Raw genomic sequence first — 15,057 nt, forward strand, 5'->3', positions numbered from 1 at the left:
CTGCTACGAATCTGGGTAAAAGCATAAAATTCATATCTGAGGTGGTGCAGAGGTGCGTGCTATTTTTTTTTCTCTCAGCATTGAAAGCCTGAGCCAGTATATTTGTGATGATTGCTGTTTATGTAACATCTACTTCATTTAATTTTTTTTTCCTTCTAGATTGCTCAAGGTCAGTCAGCAAAGAGATGCTGTACATTGCATGTTGAGTTCTTACGTAACCGTGGTGTTGCTCAGACACTCTCCTTCTCTTTCTTTTCCTCTCCAGGATTCAGTTGGATTTAATGTATGCAGCAGAAGTTCTCCAGCTTCTAATCCTCAAAAAAGCAGAACGCGACCAACACATGTCTAGCAAGAAGGTCTGTATCGCTCTCATTGTGTACTGTATTGCTTATACGTAGGTTCTGCTCAAAAATTCTTGCAATCATGATCCTTATTAATAAAAATAGATAAGAAATAGATCATCTTTAAAAAAAAACGATCTCTGAACATGAAAGGGGATGATGAAGTTGTGATTAAGGTAGTCCAGCAGAGAGGAAGCGCAGAGTGGAAGTGCCATGTCCAGAAGTGTTCATGTAATGTCTGGTTTTAGGTTTCTGGAACAAGTTGATGTGGTCAGCTGTGTTGTTATAAAAACCCGTCAGTTTATGATTATGAAAGATTGGATGTTAGCTTATACATGTTTGACAATGTTGTTGACTGAAGTTGCTGCGTCTTCGAGCCAATACTAAGTACAACAGAGAAATGATCATCTAACAATTTCGGCACTATTTTTAGGAAGCTACAGCATTTTGATTAATGTACCATGAGCTGAGGATGCAATTTAAAAAACATCTACAGTTAATATTATGTAAAGGTTTGATGATTTAAATATAGATAAACCACAGAACATGAACAGTTTTACGTGTACTCAGATGTCAAAGTACAGGCCAACCGTAAGAAAGAGGAAGCATTTCGACTTTTATGTAAGCACTAAGAATCACATGGATGACCCTGAAAAAGCTGGTTGTTACAAGGCTGTAAATATTCAAATTTGGTGAAAGAGCAAAATATTTTTCTCACAGACACATACAATGCTTTCTTATATGAGTAGGCTTAAGGAGAAGTTGTTTTTGTACAATCACTCAACTTGAAAACTGGAGAATTCCTGGTCTCAGACACATCCTACTCCACACTGACACCTGTTTCCTATGTACACACTTGTGGCAAGCGGCAGCATGTGGTTACACCACAAGCATGTTTACTTGTTGGTTTGTGATTCAAGAATGGAGGAAAAGAAATGTTTGCCAGAAAAAGCCTCTTCCTATGCAGATGACTTGGAAATATATTTACAAGGCTGGAGAAAGGAGGCAATGTTGTTGAGTCATGGTTGAGTCAGAGCAGATATGATGACACTTCTAATGGGATTGCGGTGCGAATGAAACTCAAACACACTCATCTACACAAACTAGTCTGCAGCATTACAGAGGAGCAGCTGGAGGGAACAAGCACAGGAGCTTTTGGAGCCTTTCAGCTTTAGCTGCTGTGTGTTCTTGGACCTTTTTATGGCAGCTGTTTATTGCTAGTAAGTACCTTCAGATTTCATGTTGCTTGTTGCTCATGTATTTAGGGTGAAGTCCTGACTGTAACTTAGTTTTATTTTCATGAATTCAGGAGAAGCATTTTCTGCATTGTGTGGTGATGTTAAAAAAATCTAATGACAAAAATGCTCATTCTTAGTGACTTTATCAAGAACTGGTCAAATAATTTTTATACTTTACTTTAGTTCCCCCTAAATGTATTGGAACTGTGGAGTCAAAGTCTTTATTTGTGTTTAAACTATTGGCAATCACCTGAAAGATGAGACAATAAGCCAACATTTCATCGTTTAATTTCAGCCGTTTACATCCAGATCTTATATATCACTTAGAAGATAGCAACATCATCTTTGTCACTTCAATCCTTAATGTTCGTCTATCACATTTCATTTTAATTAACAGATTGAAGCTTCTGGTTGTAATGTGACAGAAAGTGCTAATGTTGACTGGGTGTGAATACTTCTTCCAGGCTGAATTGAGGACACATTGCTGTGGGTTTTGTCTTTCCTGAGTGGTGTGTTCTGTGAGCATAAAGAGGGACAGGTTGACTCCTTAACTTTCCTTTGAAACAGATTTCTGTTATCTGGAGCGGATGTGGGCAGAGTTCTCCCAAAAAAAAAAACTTACTAAGATCTTTCAAATACATACTGGTATCACAAGTAGATGTGCTTAAAGGCCCAGCATGGTCAGAATGGGGGTGACCTGTTGATGTGTGGTCATGTGGTCGCTGGTCCTTTGTTTTCACACTTCAAGGTCCACGAGACACGCTGAACCGAGCTCATGTGTCATGGAGTTTTGTCACATGTGTGGTTTACAGCCATACAGTAAACACACGTCATGACAGAGAGGAACAAATATTTCAAGTTCACAAGTTCAGAGGAGGAAGGAATAATAATTTATAATCTGCAACATCTCATTTTATTTTTTATGTTATTGAAAAAATAAAGAAGGGAAGTCATTGGGGAACGTTCACCCGTTACATTGGACCAACCCAGCCAGAGGAGTTTAGTGTTTTGGTCCAACATTGGATACAATTGCTCCTCAGAACTATCCATCACGCAGTAGTTACATGGCCAGACCATCCAGAGCCCCTGAGATTATCATCCCTCCTGCAGGATCAAACTTAGTAAAGGTGCTCCTTGTTTATTAATTCCTTCAGACATTGTTGATAATAGTGCATAATCTTAGATTATCGTGAAATCAATACTGGAATCACTTTTTTAAGTTGCCTTGAATATAACACCTGCTTACAAACTGTACATCTGCTTTGCCCAGTTAACTGAACACGTCGTCACTCTTTGTTCTGCCAGAGCTACAGCGTTTTAGAAATGCTGAGAAGACTAGGTGTGGTTCTGCTTTAACCTTTGACCTGCACTGTGTCAACGAGACATTCAAAGGAACTTTATCTCTACCTTCAGAAACATTATTGCAAACCTTTATCTGGTTGTGCTGATAGGAATGAACCAGGTTGTTGTTGGGAGTTGAGTTTGTCATAGTTACAGTCCTAAATTAACAGGCACACACCTGTGAGAGTGTGGTGTTAATTAGTGTGTGAGCAGAGGCCTCGTTCTGTCAGAGGTTGAATCGCTGCAGGAGGTAAACTGGAGTTCGGCTTCATTAGTGAGGAAACTAGTCCCTGTTCAGGTGACTCTCTGTCTTGAGTAATTGCATTAACACACACACACACACACACACACACATTGGTAAAGGTCCAACTCATATGTGTGTGAGTCCATGTGTGCTTGTGGCCATGCATCACACTCTTTAATTGGAGCTCCTGCTCTCACCTCTTCTGAGAGAGCAGCTGTTTATGTCCACTGTTGTGTCCTACATTTTATGCAACTGTTCCCAATCGCTGTGTTTGCTGACAGAGGCAAAGCTTTTCAAAAACATGATTGTACTTTAGCTTAGAGCTAAATCTAGGGGTATATTAAAAGATATGTGCATCTCAAGGATATTCATGCTTAGCAAAATTTTGTTGAATAAGTTGAACAGAAAAAAAGAAACCTACAGATCCTACAGATCTCAGTTTACCAGTTGATCAACATTCCCACCCTGATCTATGGCCACAAGCTCTGGGTAGTGACCGGAAGAACGAGATCCTGGATGCAAGTGGCCAACATATGTTTCCTTCCATGGGGGTGAGCTCTCTGCCTTAAGGACAGGGTGAGAAGCTCTGTCATCCTGGAGGGACTCAGGGTGGAGCTGCTACTCCTTCATGACGAGAGGAATGGACATCTGGTTAGGATAACTCCAAAACACCTCCCTGATGAAGTCTTTTGGACATGTCCCACCAGGAGGAGACCCAGAGGAAGACCTAGGATACATTGGCCTAGGATTGTCGGGGGAGGCCGGGGGGCGTTAACCTGGAAAAGCTGGTCTTAAGGGCTGTGGAGAAGAAAGTCTAAGTCTATCTGCTTAGATGGCTTCATCCATTACTTCAGCCTGGATGGATGGATGGATGGATGGATGGATGGATGGATGGATGGATGGATGGATGGATGGATGGATGGATGGATGGATGGATGGATGGATGGGATAGAATCCTTTTTGTGACCCTCACTGTCTGTTGGGTTCATTTTCACAAAGGGGTCCAAAACTGGGTGGTTCAGGTCATTTCCCTGCTGATGCTGGGAGAGTGCTACTCCATGGGTGTTGGTGCCTCACTCATCTGGAAACCCAGATCTCTTTACAGACAAAACTTTTCACATACTTGTTTATAGTTAAATAAAAAGTCACCAGTTATGTGTTCACTTATCAGTAATTTATGTCCTGCCTACGGACAACAGACCCTATTGACCCAATCATCTTCAAACTGTCTTGGCTGGCAGGAAGTTTGTCCTGCATTTTCATTTTTTTAGATAGTGACTTTCTAGGATAACGTTGCATGCACGTGAAAGCAGATTAGTAAAAAAAAAAAAAAAAAAAAAAGAAAAAACATAAAAATATGTTTCAAACACAGTCCAAACTCAACCGAGATTTCTTGGACAGCACTCTGAAACCAGTAAGTATCTATTATAAAATTCTTGGCACCCACTTTCTGCATATTTTTCTTCATATTTGGGCTTATTCCATGTTAATGTTAAGAACTCCAGTACCTCTGACCTCTGACTTTCATGTGTTTGATGGCTGTGTAGATAAAACCTGAATCTGCTCCTGATCTGGCTACACTGGTCTGTACGGCTACACCTCTGATCCGTGTGGGGCAATAATGAGGCTCATACCCCACAGGGAGGGTGTGAGAACCGCATCCGCTTTCCCACAATGTCTTGTGTGTACAGAAAGGAGGGAGCCAAGGCTGTGACTCGGACACAACCTCTCTTTGCCTTTGGCATCGCCATGGAGACGGAGGCTCTTTATATAGAGTCCGTTGGCTGCTCTCATTCTCCTGCTGCTTATCATTCAGTTCGTATGTTTGAGGCTAACGGAGCACAGTTTAGGAGCTGCAACTTGTTCCAATGCAGAGCTAGAACGGTTTTAGATGTGGCTCGAAGGGCAGAGCAAGGCACTAACCCCACCAGGGTTGTCCAGTACAAATCTGCATAGAGTCAAAAATGTGAGCGTTAAATCAGCTGCTTTCCTACGTTCCCCTGGTCTTCCCTCTCAGTTCTCATCCTTCCGGGGTTTCTGGGATCCTGGCCAGGTGCCTGGGAAAACAGTTTCACTCACACACACACAAAACTTGCAGGAAAACATTCTTCTGCCTAGAGGGGCAAATTGTGCTCTCTGAAGTCAAGGAAATGACACAGAGTGGGAATGGACACACACACACACACACACACACACACACATACAGCCATAATATTTAAGGGCTTCCTCCATGTACACATAAACACATGCGTAAAGGTGCATGCTCCTCCAGCACAGTGGATTCATAGTTTACTGGCATGTTGTGGGTGTGTGCTTCGTTCGTGTTTAGCACATTTTTTTCTGAGCCTGTTTTCAGGAGACACACCCACTTTTCTGTGTAGGACAGGACACACACAGAGTGAAAGAGAAACAGGAGTGTGCGCCATAATTCCGTCACTGTCAGGAAACTCTTAGCAGTAGGCACTGAATCAGAGGATGTTGTGAGGTCGGACATAGTGACAGGGACGATGAAATACTGAGGAGTTCACTGCTGGGATTACATGGAAACACGTACTGTGCACAGGGTATGTAGAACAAGAGGGATTTGGAGTGGATTACACGAAGAAGAACTGTAAGGAGGCATGAAAAGGAAACGAGCCAACTGAAGCAAGTGTGTGAAATGGTGAGTTAAAAGGACACAGAGAGGTCTTTGAATGTAAATTTGATCCTGGCAGTGTTTGTCTTGGTGCTTCTTTACATTAGTGTCTACATAAGTGGGTGTGTATGCACAGTCAAGTAATACTCACCAGGGTTTGCTTACTTTACCTGTGTGTTCTTCCAAGAACTTACGTCATTGGAAAGGAACAGGATCTACCAAGCTCTCATCTGATACTTCTGCCATTAGCCGCTCAGCCACCCTACCTCAGAGCACTCTTGTTTTCATCAGACAAATGCCAGGTAGAGAGCACAGAGCTGTTCTGACTGCTAGAGACTGTCTGTGTGTTTCTGAATGGGTGTGTGGGCCAGGAAGAGAGGCAAAAGTCTGGGAGTCTTGACTGGATGCCAAATGCCAGTAAAAAGTGAAAGTTTCCAAAGTCAAACCAGCTCCAGGCTAACAGATATGTACAAGATTAAATGAAAGAATAGCTTGAATGTTTAATGTGGGTGTGATCTATTTATTGTTATCACATACTGACATCTAAATTCTAATTAAAGTGGGATGTAGTTTTTTCCAGTGCCAACAGGAAAACGCTAGAAATATAAATTCATCAGAAAAGCTGTAAGGCTTCTGTGTTCAACCTGTCAAGTCTGAAAAAATAAAAGCCTTAAAAGTGATTCTTTGGTAACCTGTGGCATTCCTGAGGAACGCCACAGGTTACTATTAGCCTTTAGGAAATGATCATCAACAGCAGCATGTAGCTATAAAAGAACAAACATGAAGGCAACATGTTTCACAGACACATTAGGAATTAGATGATTAGGGAAATCAGAGTAAATTTGCTGACAACAGTCGGGTAGACACCCTGCATGTTACATTTAAGGACCCTCATTTCTATAACTACAGAGTTTAATACAGATGTATTTCCTGGTGGCCTTCATAACAGTCAAGATGAGTTCAGCAGGACACATTTTGCTTTATTTGAAGAATGTTAAATAAACTTCCTTGAATTCCTTATATTATGTTTCCTGTGTCAAACGCAACAAATGCAAGAACTTGAGGAACAAAGCAAATATTCATCTATTTCTTGGTTGTGAGATGAGTAGACTGAAACTTAGTGTTCTTTCACTTCTGTCAAACCATCAAAGAGGGAATTTCCACCTGTAACATGTTAAGCACAGGGCTTTTTAGTTCATTTGTCAACCTGCCCAACCTTAATACCTTTTCTTACGTCCACACATTCCACCCACCGGAAGAATTTGACAGCTAAACAGGTTTTCACTGACCTGAATGAAATCTGACCTCTGAGCATACAACCTCAGGGTTTTGATGGGACTTAGTTTTCTATCAATATGCACTTCCAGTAATTCAGTTCAACATTTTGCCAGAAGGTTATGAAATCTCCTCCAAGTTTCAAACATCTCCTATGGTTCATGACTGTGGGTAATGAGTGAACAAACTAGAATATGAACACAAGCTGCTGAAACTGAGCATCTTTCTTAGATTGGCCAGATTAGAAGAGCAGCTCAGCTATTCAGAAGTAGCTTCTCTTCTTCCTCACAAAATACCAGTTTAGGTTGTTTTGCCACCTGGCAAGGATACAACTCCAGACATGTTCCAAATGTTAGAGCACATCCAGAATTTACAGGACCTCAACTCTGTTGTAATAGAGTGAACCCCAGGTATTTGAGAGTAAGGGTCCATAAACTCCTGGAATGGGACACCTGGGTGGGCTGCTTTGCAAATGCCCATCCAGGTAGAATTGGATGGGCAATTCTACCTGTAAAGTAAAGTAGAATTGTGTGGTTGTACTTTCTTTTCCCAAACTGACTTTTCTTTCAAATATTTTAACTTTTCTCTCTGTTGCCCTCTGAGAAATCTAAGTGATCTGATACTTAGGTTATTCCGCCATCAGTTTGGTTCAAAGTGCTATTCTACCCATTTAGCTTTTGAGTGTTTCAAGAACCTCAGATCTTTAATGGAACTTTGAACAAATCCTTCTTTAGAAATGTGGACTGTGGATGCTGACGTTAGTGTTGGGATGTTTGTGCCGCTGCACTTTTAGGCTTGAATAGCTTTGCTGATAGGCCAACTCCTTTAAGCACAACTTGAAACAAACAATGTTCTTTTCCAGCATCCCATCAGATGTTTTTTTGAAGCAGAAATGAACCCCCAGCTGGCCTAGAGAAGCAGTTTTTTTGCCAATCACTGTTGTTTGCAGATGCCACTTGCATCACATTTGTGGATCTACCAGAAACAGGCAAACGCAAAGTTCTAGTTCTGATCTTCTGAAAACAAACAAAAAATGCAATTAATAGCAATGATAGCAATAGCCAACTGTAACTGTAACTGGAATGTTTTGAATGTTGGAGCCTGAGTCTTCAGTTATTCTCCTTACATATCAACAAACCAATGCCTAATTTTCCTAACCACAATATAAAATAATCCAGATAGGTTTTTGTTTCAGGAAAATAGTAGATCCCCAGTAATCACAAGATTATGAACCACAGCGAATAGCTAAAATACACAAGCACTTCATCTACAAATTCACATAACAGCTTACCTTAATCATTCAAACACTAAATACACCTTAATATGCATAAATAAGCATAGTGGCAATAGTATTAGCTCCCCTGCAAAACCTAATATCTACAGTCTTCCTTATTTTTGTTCTAGGAAGTAAAACCAAACTAGCACCAAGGAGGAGGATTGATGCTCCTGATCTGGCTCTAATGCCTTCTCCCCTGTCCTTGCATTTACAGATTTCTTGGTTCCTGTAACTATTGTTCAGGTCAGAAAGACTGGACTCACTCCCCACCCGATCATAGTCATTAGCCATTGTCTGTGAACATGATGTGGCATGAAAGAATAAAGCCACAGTTCCTGTTTCTACAGTGCGAGACAAGCCTGCTTGATTCACTTGCATACACAACACACCCTCCCATCTTAAATTAGACACAGTTATGGTTGACACCAGTCTGGACTCACCCTTTGTCATACACAATCAACCAGAAAGTCAAATCTCTGGTTGTGTTATTTAAATAATTGCAAGAATTTAGCCCACAAAGGTTTCTGAGAATATCATACGTTCCTCTTTGGGCTTTTTGGGTTTCACTATTAGAAGGTCAATTATATAAAAAGGTTACTTTATTTTCAAAGAAGGGCTCTTAACATTCTAATACTTCCACATTTTTTTCGTAATGGAGCATACGTTATATAACATAAAACCAATGATGTTGTCATGTAATAAACTTCAAAACTTTTTATCTTCACAAGCACTTTTTCTGATTTGAGTTGAGAAATTGAGATTTTAGCAGACTTAATTATGTTGTATTTGTTAGCACTGTTGTCTTGCAGCAAGAAGGTTTTGGGTTTGAATCCTGTCCTGGAGTCTTTCTACATGCAGTTTAGGGTTAAATCCTGCTGTGAGATGTTGGATTGTTCCTCTTTCCACAGCTTCCACTGTGGATCTTGGCTGCTGTGCTTGATCTGGGCAGGTTTCTCCAGCCATGACCAGTGCTTCTGCTATCCATTGGTAGGATTTGGTCCTATCAGCCACTTTAGCTCTCTGTCAGTGGTGTAGCTCATGCACCACTGATAGATAGCTGACAATGGTCTCAGTCTGACATTGTTTGATACTTTAACTGAGCGCTGCAGGCCATCTTCTTGATATATTCATATTTTATCTTGGATGGCGACATTCACTAGGCCTCCATTTGTAGTGGAATCTACCATGCACTGCCAGCTTTCATGTCTTAACATCTGTGGTCGGTATTTGCTACTTTGGTACTGTTGTTATACCAACAGTGTATGTGATTCCCAGCAAGGCACAGCTGTTGTTTGCCAGGACATTGTTTTTGCCGTTGAGCTGACTTCTCAGATCTTGCTTTACTTGTTGCAGGTCATGGTTGTTATTTGTCTGTGGTATTCCAAGGTATTTGTAGCTCTCCTCAGCATCTGCTATTCTCCCTTCTTGGAGTGTAATCCCCTCTGTGTGGATGACCTTACCTCTCTTTGTCACAATTGGCCTCATTTCTCCAGCCTGATTGACATTCTGATGTTCCTGCTGTAGATCCTGGTGGTGTGTATCAGTGAGTCAATGTGTCACTCACTCTTAGCATGCAGCTGGATGCCATCTATGTAGAGAAGGTGACTGATAGTAACCCCATTTCTGAGTCAGTAACCATGGGCAGTTTTGTTGTTTATTTGAGTGAGGCGGTTGGGGCCTGTGCAGAACAGCAGTGGGGACAGAGCATCTCTATAAGCCACATGTGATGGAGACTTTTGTAATTGGCTTGAAATTGACCTCTGGGGTTGTTTTCCACAGCCTCATGAAGTTTGCATCAAAGGCTCTTATAATGTTGTTGACCTTGTACAGCTTCAGCCATTGAGAGATCCACATGTGTGGCATTGAGTCATAAGCTCTCTTATAATCCAAGCAATGAACATGTTTGTTTGTCTGGCTTTGAGGTCTCTAGCAATGATTATGTCTCCTCTGGTAGTGCTACCAACCTTTCTGTACCTCTGCCATGTTGATCTATGTGCCTGCTTGTCTTAGTTGGTGTGATGCTTGACAGGAGCTTCCATGTTGTGGAGAAACAGGTTATTGGCCGACATTTGGGTGGGATCTTCCCCCTTCTTGGGGCCTTTCATTCTCTGGACGATTCGGCCTTCAGCCAGACATTCAGGGTTGGTCCCATGCCTCAGCAGTTGGTTCATTTTTGCCGTTAGGTGCTAAATGACACATGCTGCATGCTTTGATGTAAAAACGCAATATTCTTGTGATTTTTTTTGTTCTTATTTTCTATTGGGTACAAAACTAGTATCTTCATCATGGAGCTAGTATGACATTTCCTCTGGTCTCAAATTGAGATCAGCCATAAAAGGCCTGATCCTCCTATCACTGAGAGTGAGCTGCTTGCACTAAGCTTTCTAAACATTGATTGTTGAAAGCATTCAAAGTGTGAGAGTATAATAGGCTTGATTGCGGTGTGTGTAAAATCCAACAACTTGTCATCTATAAAACATTGATTAAACAAAGCAAAATAAGACGTAGAAAAGTTTTTTGGATGCATGAACACATCCTGATCTGAAGGGGAAGTACAGCTGGAAATCCATCATGCTTACAAAAGTCCAGGATGACTAGTTCTTACCTGTTGGCTTTGTGGTAAAATCTGCAAAATACATAAAAGCTCACCAGCACACTAGCATTTTTATCCTTATTAAACATAAATCACAACACAAAAACGATGTGATTAAAGAGATGTAGGGCGATAAACTGCTGCCAACACGTTTGAAAAAAGACTCTTCAGCTGCACACAGGCTGCTAGCGCCGCCAACAGCAGACAGAGGTTTCTATCTTTCACTTTCATTTTATTAATTCGCCTTCACATTCCAACTTAACACCCACTGTCACATATTAGCAGAGCTGGAGAGGCGGAGGAGTGGGGGCGGTTAAAGAGTCATGATGGCCGTGTTTTTCACCAGACTGAATGCAGAAACGTGAGCACCTTTAACCGTAACACAGCTGCTCATTCGAGGAAGCTGTCCAGGAACAGAGCCAAGGAGGAAGCACAGGATAAGTTAGAGGCTGACGCAGGTTTTGACTCACTCTTCTGTGTGTGTGTGTGCGTGTGTATGTGTGTGTGTCTGCATCTGAAACACATTCATCACATGGTTACTGCATGTCTACCCATCTTTTTTTCACACTACATTGCCTGGAATAGTTGTTCCACATACTTTCAGAGTAAGCTGTGTGTGTGTGTGTGTGTGTGTGTGTGTGTGTCCAAAACAATCCAGCTAGGTTATTAGGACCATAAATGTCTCAGAGGGGCTTGGGGGGGATGAGTGGCTGCTCTTATTGGAAGAGAAATGACTAATCTGGTTTTACTGTAAGTAGAGGATGTGTCATGGTAATATCAGCCTCCATTGCCGGAATCCCACCTCGTCCAACTTTTTTGTAAAACAAGGGCATTGTCTGAACACTGATATTTTTCTTTGATAACTTCCTGCCACTTCAAGTGAGGAGTGAGAAATGAAACCATCCCCTCCTTCCCTCCTAAATAGATGTTTTCTGGTTAACTTCAGATCTATAAATAGCTCAGTGCTGCTATTTTTACCTTGCTTTAAATTGGCCTTTTACGATTGTTTATCTGCGTACCAGGAGGAAAACCAAGCAGCTTCTGTTGCTCTGGGAGGGGACTGGAGCTGTGAACTCTTCCCAGAACTGGGCTCAAACAAAGCCAGATGTCTGAAATTCTCCAGAAGGAGATGATTTTTTTTTCCTTTTCTTTTCTTTTCTTTCCAAGAAGGAGATAGGATCCAGAAAATATGACAGGCTGGTTAGTTTTCCGGAAATCCAGGACTTTTGAGGTTTTGAGTCATGTGGACTTGTTTTGCAGATCATTAATGACTTCTGAGTTCATCTCAAAAGTTCCCCAAGTTGGCAACATAAAATTCTCATTAAGACTTTCTTTCACTGGAATTGTAGGGCCAGGACTCTATAACTAGTGATGGTCTTATTAAAATTTGACTTAATGTGGGCATAATAAAAAATATATTAAAGGTAACTTTAAAGGTTTTTATTTTCAAAAGGTACTTTTAATCTGACATGCGAGCCTCATCAGAACACATTCTAATTAACTTAGATGTGTCTGATTGTGGTTTATGAATGTAGAATAAACAGGATCCAGTAATTTGTTGTAATTCTGATCTAAATATCTCTGCTCTAGAACTCCTTTCCTGTTAGCTCCAACCAAACTCACAGACAGCCAATCGCCTTCAGCAGTCATCTTATTAGTAAATAGAGTTCAGTTGTGCATCATTTAGTCTCAGTATGATATTTATACTGTATAAATCCAGCTGTTGTTTTTCTGGCCCCAGGTGTTTAGAGAACGTTAAAGAACTGCAGCAGACGGGTCAGGGAGAACGCTGTGGAGAAGATTAAGGCTGGCTTCTTTGGACAATAGTCTAAGCTTTAAACGTCACTGAGCTCTGATCCATATGGAGCAAAAACAAACCTGCCGAGATATGTCAACTTAATGGAAAGGCTGAGCAAGAGGCTCTGGAGGAGCTGTACAGATCCTCAGCTCAGGTGGAAGAACTTGTTGTTTCTATTCAATGTGCCCGCCACAAATCTGAAAAAGAGAAAACTGGTGTTAAAAAGAAAATAAGTTCCCAAAACAAAACCATTTGTCTTAGTTCACCTTCCAGCAGGACAACAATCTGACATGTAGAGCTTAAGCATATTAAATTATATTCATTGTTATTACAGTTCAAAGTCCAGAACTTAATCTAAATGAGGGAAGGGGGGAGTACAGATACATGTCACATTTTTCTCTTTCTTCTGTTCAAAGGCTTCAGAGTTCAATATTTTTGAAAAGTACGAGACAACCAACGTTTGTCTGAGAATAAATTTAAGCCCAGGAAGCAACACTTAGCTTTCAGACTGCTTTAGGTAGAAAACATTCAGCTCACTATCTTCTTCCTGAGTGTCTTTCTCTTCAGTTTCAGCAGTTAATTGTTTCTAATATTAACTGATTGAAACAAACTTATTAAACATATTATTGAACATCTGATTCTGACAGGTGAACCTGGCCTCAGGACCAGTCTGACCTGAGTCAGTCTGCATGCTGGGATCGTCTCTCTCAGGGCTTTCACTCTGCATGTCTTCTGCCTGGACAGAAATCCACTCTAAACAGAATCTACATGCTCTCTGCAGCTTAAAAAAGACCAGGCAGATAAGATAAACCACAGTAAGACTTAAATGAAAATGATATTTAGATACACGCCCAGCCTGTTGTCCGTATCCATCTATTTATGACCACATTGTACTTTTGGCTACTTCCACCTACATGCTATAAAGTTCAAATAACCCAACAGTTTTTTTTTTACTTTACAATGAGTTCCCTGTACTCCAGTGTTCTCCACAGTCACCATAGATGTGTAGTCAATACATAATGCAGTCATGCCTATGTGGACCAAAATCCTGAGGCATGTTTCCAAGACAGTTTTGAATTTATGCCAAAGAAAAAACCTGTTAACATTTGGAGGCAGATTTCCTGCAGCCCTGGAGTTGAGTGGGCTGCCACTGATATATGTCCTTCCTACAGGGAACTCATCATGATTGGACACAATGAGATGTATATTTCTATCACCCCCTGTTGTCCTCTCTGCACACAGAGGACACAGAGGATTTATTCTTGTCCTACTTGTCACCTGTAGGTTCACCGATGACGTCTGTGGCAGATGATGCACACTCTGCTGCCGCGCTGTGACTAATAGATGTTGCTGTGAGGCGAGAGCATCCTGCCCGTCTCCTTGATTAATATCTCTCTCAGTCCTATTGATCTTTTTTTCATGTCTTCTGCAGTAAAAGCTTTAAATCTCGCTGAGGACGTGTCTGAGAGCAAATCATGAGTCAGAGATCTAATTGGAGTTTTTTAGTGTGACGCTGCAAAACTGGAATCACGAAACGGGAGAACGTGTCCTGACATTAGCTCGCTTTGTGTAACGTCACTTCGACCTCTCTCCTCTACAGAGGCAGCAGGAGGAGACGGGCAGAGCAACCAGCAGGGTGACATCATCGCTAACCGTGGGAGCCTGGCCTGCTGGTTATGCCAGCGGTGCAACTGCGTGTCACTTCCTGGGAGAAAATGGAATAGGAAGCCAGAGAGAGAGAGAGAGAGAGAGGTGACAAGTGAGAGCTTTAACTCCATAATGAAGCCTTTCTCCAGCAACAGGGAATGGAGTCCTGCTAATGTGTGTGTGTGTGTGTGTGTGTGTACAGCTCTGTGTAAATGTGTTTCTCACACACTTTGTCAGCTCAGAAACCTATTTAAAGCTTTTAACAGCTTGTCAACACTTTATTTTGACTACGCGGTTACAGCAGGGACTCCGTGGAGGAAAGGGCCCAACGTCCCCTTTTTCACTGAGTCGGGGATTTCTTCCTCTGAACAATTTTTAAAAAGAACAGTTTGGAGCTGTGGTGTGAGATGGAGAGAGAGAAAAAAATCTAAAATCAGGAGCTGTTGATGCTGTTTGAGTTTGACTAAGCTGATCTGCAGAGTTAGAGCTTTACAGATGGTCTTTCATTCAGTTATTTGGAATATCTTCAAAGATTCAAACATTTAAAATATTATATAAATTCATTGCACATAAATGATTGTGTGTGTAGTGAACATTTAACACCTAACAGTGATGATCATGGCTTACATCTCAGAAACATCCCAATTCAGTTTCTCGTTATGTAATGAA

The 15,057-nt window shown here is 41.3% G+C and overlaps 2 long non-coding RNA genes across 2 annotated transcripts in view; one reads left to right on the forward strand and one right to left on the reverse strand.

The window, feature by feature from the left end:
• Positions 1-271: 271 nt before the first annotated feature.
• LOC106962987 (uncharacterized) lies at positions 272-14,909 on the forward strand. The gene is made up of 2 exons (XR_001428093.1): positions 272-356; positions 14,342-14,909. It is a non-coding gene; the product is annotated as an uncharacterized LOC106962987 (long non-coding RNA).
• LOC106962988 (uncharacterized) overlaps positions 12,087-15,057 on the reverse strand; it is a 9,815-nt gene continuing 6,844 nt past the window's right edge. The window contains exon 2 of the long non-coding RNA XR_001428094.1: positions 12,087-12,838. This is a non-coding gene — a long non-coding RNA (uncharacterized LOC106962988). The remainder of the gene's footprint in view (positions 12,839-15,057) is intronic.

The sequence above is a fragment of the Poecilia latipinna genome, unplaced genomic scaffold (assembly GCF_001443285.1).
Source record: "Poecilia latipinna isolate Pla-1442-1.1 unplaced genomic scaffold, P_latipinna-1.0 Scaffold1484, whole genome shotgun sequence".
NCBI classification, from domain to species: Eukaryota; Metazoa; Chordata; class Actinopteri; order Cyprinodontiformes; family Poeciliidae; genus Poecilia; species Poecilia latipinna.